Raw genomic sequence first — 8,729 nt, forward strand, 5'->3', positions numbered from 1 at the left:
GCCAATTATCATAAACCATATAATATACACATCAGCGCCATGTTAACTGCGTTCAAGCCTCACCAACCAAAAAAGAATACCAATGAAATAAACGAGAGCAATATACACTAACGTGTCGTGCCTAATAGCCAGAACCGCACTTGGCTTAGTATGCAAGGTCCTATTTGCCTAATAGGGCAAATAATTTTCTGTATTTTCAAATAATTCTTTCCAGATGGGTTTATTTGTATCAATAATCAAGTCACAGTCTTCGTGGTGTAGTGGTATGACACTCGCCTGGCGTTCCGTGAGCGCTCTGTCATGGGTTCGTATCCTGGCCGGGGAGGATTTACTGGGCGCAAATCCTTAACTGTAGCCTCTGTTTAACTCAACAGTAAAATGTGTACTTGGTTGTAACAACGATTCTTCGCGGCGGGGATCGTATTCCAGGGACCTGCCCGAAACGCTACGCGTACTAGTGGCTGTACAAGAATGTAACAACTCTTGTATATATCTCAAAATAATCTACTATATTAGGAACATGAATTACTGGCTAAGTGATGTTACGTCAGGTGAGAATAGGTTAGATTAAGTTAGGTTCGGTTTGATCAAATTTATTAGTTTTGAATGTAAGTAAATAAAATTAAAATCATATGCAATGTAAAGGTAGCTGATATCATTTCAAAGGAAAGAATTTTTTTAAAGAAAAAAATTATTTTAGGAAAAATTGGCTTAGGCAACTTGGCCTATTATATATATATATATATATATATATATATATATATATATATATATATATATATATATATATATATATATATATATATAATGGTGTGTTGTTAAATATGACCGAAAAGGTAAGATTAATAATTCTAACACGAATCTTCTCAATATTTCTTATGTTTTTCTTCACTGTCGGTGGTAATAAAAATAACAATTCTCTGAAATTCATTTTTTAATTGTCTGACGCCTGAACGCGTTTCGTAATTCGTATTACATTTTCAAAGACTTAATTTACACACAAATTCTTCGTACTTATACTCTATTGGATGAGGTGATATGGTACAAAAGTTTTGAGTGAGGTGACAAACACAAGACAGAACACGAAACAATGGGTATAAATTGGATAAGTGAACATATGAATGGAAGTAACTGCAGAAGGTCTATTGGCCCATACTTCCTCTTGCTGCTTCCATATTGGTTCGGGGTCTTGAAGTGGGTAGAATATAGTTGTGCATTAATTGGCTGTTGATTGCTGGTGTTGACTTTTTGATGAGTAGTGCCTCGCTGATGTCAAACCGCCTGCTATGTCAAGCCGCCTGCCTTGACACCCAGTGTCCCCTGGTACCACGCCCTTGACACCCAGTGTCCCCTGGTGCCACGCCCTTGACCGCCAGTGTCCCCTGGTGCCACGCCCTTGACCGCCAGTGTCCCCTGGTGCCACGCCCTTGACCCCTTAGATTAACGTTCCCGTTACCTACGCCCTGGCACGTTACCATGAATGGCGCGTCAACACTTGCTTCAGGAATGGTAGGTGCGGGCAAGGACCTGTTGCGTCCAGGCTGCCACCCACACGCCGTCACCGGCACGCCTGCCCTGGGCGGCACCTGCCCGCACACCGGTACATGCCCCCACGCCGGCACCCACGCCTACATGCGCAGGTCAGTGTCAGAGGGAGATGATAATATGCAGGCCAGCTTCTGGCTGGTAGAATATCTTCCTGGTGGGCGACACCCTCGTGTTGTTCTTGTGGTGTGGCTACACCTCTACCATAATGGTGACAACATTTATTTTGTATTACAAAATCTTTACTTTTTAGTTTAAGGCTTATCTTCTCTCCCTGTCTGTCTGTCTCTCTGTGTGATTTTCTTACTAACTCATCACACGGATTTTTGTTTGAATTTTTGTCGATTAATTTGCTGTCTTTTGTGTCTTGTTTTCTCCTCCTGTTTGGCTTATAACATCTGTTATTTCTCCCTGACGCGAGCTGTTGAGACTGTCTCCGTCCACCTGTCACCCGTCCATGGCTCGGCACTTCCTCCCCCCACGCCCACATTGTGTACTCACACACACCAATATTGTGTACTCACACACACCAATATTGTGTACTCACACACACCAATATTGTGTACTCACACACACCAATATTGTGTCCTCACACACGCCAATATTGTGTACTCACACACGCCAATATTGTATCCTCACACACACCAATATTGTGTACTCACACACACCAATATTGTGTCCTCACACACGCCAATATTGTGTACTCACACACGCCAATATTGTGTACTCACACACACCAATATTGTGTACTCACACACACCAATATTGTGTACTCACACACGCCAATATTGTATCCTCACACACACCAATATTGTGTACTCACACACACCAATATTGTGTCCTCACACACGCCAATATTGTGTACTCACACACGCCAATATTGTGTCCTCACACACGCCAATATTGTGTCCTCACACACACCAATATTGTGTCCTCACACACACCAATATTGTGTCCTCACACACGCCAATATTGTGTACTCACACACACCAATATTGTGTCCTCACACACGCCAATATTGTGTACTCACACACACCAATATTGTGTCCTCACACACGCCAATATTGTGTCCTCACACACGCCAATATTGTGTCCTCACACACGCCAATATTGTGTACTCACACACACCAATATTGTGTCCTCACACACGCCAATATTGTGTCCTCACACACACCAATATTGTGTCCTCACACACGCCAATATTGTGTACTCACACACACCAATATTGTGTCCTCACACACGCCAATATTGTGTCCTCACACACACCAATATTGTGTCCTCACACACACCAATATTGTGTACTCACACACACCAATATTGTGTACTCACACACGCCAATATTGTGTCCTCACACACACCAATATTGTGTCCTCACACACGCCAATATTGTGTACTCACACACACCAATATTGTGTACTCACACACACCAATATTGTGTACTCACACACACCAATATTGTGTCTTTGTGGGCAGGAGTTGATTTGAAAACTATTTAAAGTACTTGTAGAAATCTACATTAAAAGTAAGTTAATAATTATCATAAGAAGGTAATCTACTTTAAAATTAATTAATTGAAGTGGATTGCATGATGCAAATAGCCTGTATTATACTGATTAGTCCTTGCACCAGGGGGTTGTCCCTGCACAAGTTGTTAGTTAGGTTACTATATATATATATATATATATATATATATATATATATATATATATATATATATATATATATATTAGGTTACTATATATATATATATATATATATATATATATATATATATATATATATATATATATATATATATATAATCTATATAGAACAGTAAGGCTTATTTCAGAGTCACTAAGGCCTGGTAATAGGCAGGAGTTTCCTTCAAGTAATCCTGGACCGTTGTTGTTGTTAAAGATTCGCTACTTGGAACCAAAAGTTCCAAGTAGCACGGGCTATGGTGAGCCCGTAGTCATGACTGGACCGTTGTAGGGAGGAGCACTATGGTGACTTAGGCAGCCTTGTGGTGCACCAGGTCGACGCCATAATGTCCGCTCGTACTATACCTGCCAAATAACTTATAAGTAATACACTGTGACCACCACTACACGGCATATATTCCAGCAAGATGGGTGTGTATAAATAATTAGACTTACCCATTTTGGTCAGAGCGCATGCGTCATAACCGGACAATGTTAAGATCATGATAATGACCAACAACACAAACTACAACAATTGGAAAGACACTTCCTCGGTACGATGAGTTCGTCGGCTGGGCGGAAATGTTTCTCTCCTGCCTCAAGACCTCGGGAACTATGACTATGGCTGGCAGTTCCCTGTCTTCCCTGTCAAGCGTTCAGGGCGTGTTCCTTCTCCCTCACGGCGGCGCGTCCCTCCCCAACTCGGGACCCGCCCTCGGCTTGGTTCAAAACTTGACATTATCGACGCAGGGAGAGCGACGCTTGATTTACTGTTTATTTAGTTAAACTATTAATAAGTACGTTTTATCTTATTTACTCTTTACTTAGAAAGTTTCATGTTACTACAGGAGAGATATTAAAGGTATAGTGGATTTTGCATACGTGGCAACATCCCGTTCTCTCTAGAACCCTATCAAATCCATTCTCTTTGATGAGTTATTAACATTAGTCCTGTATGTACCTGACACAACTCTTTTTACTTGGTATGTCAGCGGTTAGTAGTTATTGTGTCGAAATTTACGACCGTTCTGACACACGCCTTTATTGTGTCCTGACACACGCCAATATTGTGTCCTGACACACGCCTATATTGCGTTCTGACACACGCCAATATTGTGTCCTGACACACGCCTATATTGTGTTCTGACACACGCCTATAGTGTCCTGAAACACGCCTATATTGCGTTCTGACACACGCCAATATTGTGTCCTGACACACGCCTATATTGTGTCCTGACACACGCCAATATTGTGTCCTGACACACGCCTATATTGTGTCCTGACACACGTCTATCTTGTGTCCTGACACACGCCTATATTGTGTCCTGACACACGCCTGTATTGTGTCCTGACACACGCCTATATTGTGTCCTGACACACGCCTATATTGTGTCCTGACACACGCCTATATTGTGTCCTGACACACGCCTATATTGTGTCCTGACACACGCCTATATTGTGTCCTGACACACGCCTATATTGTGTCCTGACACACGCCTATATTGTGTCCTGACACACGCCTATATTGTGTCCTGACACACGCCTATATTGTGTCCTGACACACGCCTATATTGTGTCCTGACACACGCCTGTATTGTGTCCTGACACACGCCAGTATCGTGCCCTCACCGGCGACACTGACGTACAGCTGACGGCGCCATACAGGCGAGTGTTGAGAGAGAGAGAGGAAGTCCATTAAGATGCTATGTCCTCCACCCTCAACACACCTTAACTTTCGCAAACAAAAGGACCAGTGCGGAAGGAATTTCCTTCTCCGCAGGCTCCTCTGCTATCACGTGTGTTCCCGTAATTCCCTTTCAACGTCTCCTCCTCCTGTTTCTTCTATCTCCTTCCTTGTTTCCGTCCTTTATTAGTTTGCAATCTCAGTCTTCGCTCGTTTTCTACCGTTTATTCTTCCAAGGATTTGCAGGGAGACTTTTGAGTCAGTGCACATCACTTTTACACTTGTGTTACCTGCTATGTGTCTGCTTGTGATGATGTGGGTGCTGTCAGGTCTGTGTAAGTCTGGTCTGGTCTGTGTAAGTCTCGTCTGGTCTGTGTAAAGGGTTGATACAAGCACCTCGCCTCTCATCACCTTACCGACTGGCCCCACTGTTAGAACATATATCGTGTCTATGTCTATAGACACAGGGACGAGCGAGGAATCAGGGGGACGCATGTTTACGCCATCCAAGATCCTCAGAGGAAAAACAACAGCCTGCTTTACATGCGAATGGCTAGGACGAGATGTCACAAATGGCAACATAACGCCCAAAGGAACATTTAAATAAACTCTGCTGAACAAGAGCAATGACAAAGCGAAGCGAACCAGGAAATGTAACAGTTGAACGAGACTCCATACACTGTTTAGGTTAGGTATGATAGGTCGGACTAGTGGATTGAAAGTTGAGGAGCAGAACCCAGGAGCTGGCGCATAACCCATCAAGTACAATCATGAATACTCCAACACAACCAAACACACTACGGCCGCACTCCACCCTCACCTTCAACACAAGTTTCCCAATCATCCACACACACACACTCACACATCCTCACACACCGACGCCCACTCCCACAAGCACCCACTTACATGAAAGTCAAATACTTCACTATGGAATGACCAGCTTATGGATATAACATGTGTGTCTTCCTGAGGAGCACGTATGACTTGAGTTGAGAGAGAGAGAGAGAGAGAGAGAGAGAGAGAGAGAGAGAGAGAGAGAGAGAGAGAGAGAGAGAGAGAGAGAGAGAGAGAGAGAGAGAGAGAGAACGAACTACTCACTCTTCCCAAGATGCAACAGTTACTGTCCCGAGTGTGAGTCCAGAGTCCATAGACAATTTCGCTTATATGATAGAATGAAATGGTGAACAGGACGAGTTGGAAACGGAATGACGTGACCTGACAAGGCATCGCCAGTGGACCTGTCTCCTGATATCTTCACCGATCCCGTATGGCTTCTTCTTTAAACAGCGCGGATCACCATGGCCTCGTGGCCTAAAAAGCTCACCAGCATCCGACATGTCCATAATATTTAAATTAGATAAGGTTCACTGTTCATAAAATTCTTGAATGAGGTTAGACTATAGGCGCTGAACATTCTTTGACACGGTCCGCCATATTGTTTACCTATATAGTTAGACCCGTATATATCACGTTGGGTACGAATCACAGCCAACTTAGCTAACAACAAGACGCTTCGCTAACATATTTACGTTAGCCAACCCAACCTAACCGAAACGAACCTAACATTGCCTAACTAAATATAATACATACTAATCTGATGACATATATACGATTTTAGCAAACAAGAAACAAGTTTTATCGTATTGTCTTGTGTACAATTTGACCTTACCCATTGTGTGTAGATATATATATATATATATATATATATATATATATATATATATATATATATATATATATATATATATATATATATATATATATATGTCGTACCTAGTAGCCAGAACTCACTTCTCAGCCTACTATTCAAGGCCCGATTTGCCTAATAAGCCAAGTTTTCCTGAATTAATATATTTACTATAATTTTGTTCTTATGAAATAATAAAGCAACCCTTTTCAATATGTATGAGGTCAATTTTTTTTTATTGGAGTTAAAATTAACGTAGATATATGACCGAACCTAACCAACCCTACCTAACCTAACCTAACCTATATATATAGGTAAGGTTAGGTTAGGTAGCCAAAAAAAGCTAGGTTAGGTTAGGTTAGGTAGGTTAGGCAGACGAAAAAACATTAATTCATGAAAACTTGGCTTATTAGGCAAATCGGGCCTTGCATAGTAGGCTGAGAAGTGAGTTCTGGCTACTAGGTACGACATATATATATATATGTATATGTATATATATGTCGTACCTAATAGCCAGAACGCACTTCTCAGCCAACTATTCAAGGCCCGATTTGCCTAATAAGCCAAGTTTTCATGAATTAATGTTTTTTCGTCTACCTAACCTACCTAACCTAACCTAACCTAGCTTTTTTTGGCTACCTAACCTAACCTTACCTATAAATATAGGTTAGGTTAGGTTAGGTAGGGTTGGTTAGGTTCGGTCATATATCTACGTTAATTTTAACTCCAATAAAAAAAAATTGACCTCATACATAGAGAAAAGGGTTGCTTTATCATTTCATAAGAAAAAAATTATAGTAAATATATTAATTCAGGAAAACTTGGCTTATTAGGCAAATCGGGCCTTGAATAGTAGGCTGAGAAGTGAGTTCTGGCTACTAGGTACGACATATATATATATATATATATATATATATATATATATATATATATATATATATATGTCGTACCTAGTAGCCAGAACTCACTTCTCAGCCTACTATGCAAGGCCCGATTTGCCTAATAAGCCAAGTTTTCATGAATTAATGTTTTTTCGTCTACCTAACCTACCTAACCTAACCTAACCTAGCTTTTTTTGGCTACCTAACCTAACCTTACCTATATATATAGGTTAGGTTAGGTTAGGTAGGGTTGGTTAGGTTCGGTCATATATCTACGTTAATTTTAACTCCAATAAAAAAAAATTGACCTCATACATAGTGAAACGGGTAGCTTTATCATTTCATAAGAAAAAAATTATAGTAAATATATTAATTCAGGAATACTTGGCTTATTAGGCAAATCGGGCCTTGAATAGTAGGCTGAGAAGTGAGTTCTGGCTACTAGGTACGACATATATATATATATATATATATATATATATATATATATATATATATATATATATATATATATATATATATATATATGTCGTACCTAGTAGCCAGAACGCACTTCTCAGCCTACTATGCAAGGCCTGATTTGCCTAATAAGCCAAGTTTTCATGAATTAATTGTTTTTCGACTACCTAACCTACCTAACCTAACCTAACCTAACTTTTTCGGCTACCTAACCTAACCTAACCTATAAAGATAGGTTAGGTTAGGTTAGGTAGGGTTGGTTATGTTCGGTCATATATCTATTTTAATTTTATCTCCAATGAAAAACAATTGACCTCATACATAATGAAATGGGTATCTTTATCATTTCATAAGAAAAAAAATAGAGAAAATATATTAATTCAGGAAAACTTGGCTTAATAGGCAAATCGGGCCTTGCATAGTAGGCTGAGAAGTGAGTTCTGGCTACTAGGTACGACATATATATATATATATATATATATATATATATATATATATATATATATATATATATATATATATATATATATATATTGAGGGCCCTGTCTAGGGGGCACTGTCTTGGGGGCACAGTCTTGAGGGGCACAGTTTTGGGGGCACAGTCTTGGGGGCACAGTTTTGGGGGCACAGTCTTGGGGGCACAGTCTTGGGGGCACAGTCTTGGGGGCACAGTCTTGGGGGCTCAGTCTTGGGGGCACAGTCTTGGGGGCACAGTCTTGGAGGCACAGTCTTGGAGGCACAGTCTTTCAGGAGTGGTGCAACATAGTTGACTTAAAAACACAAATTTAATT

Source organism: Procambarus clarkii, chromosome 27 (genome assembly GCF_040958095.1).
Source record: "Procambarus clarkii isolate CNS0578487 chromosome 27, FALCON_Pclarkii_2.0, whole genome shotgun sequence".
Lineage (NCBI taxonomy): Eukaryota > Metazoa > Arthropoda > Malacostraca > Decapoda > Cambaridae > Procambarus > Procambarus clarkii.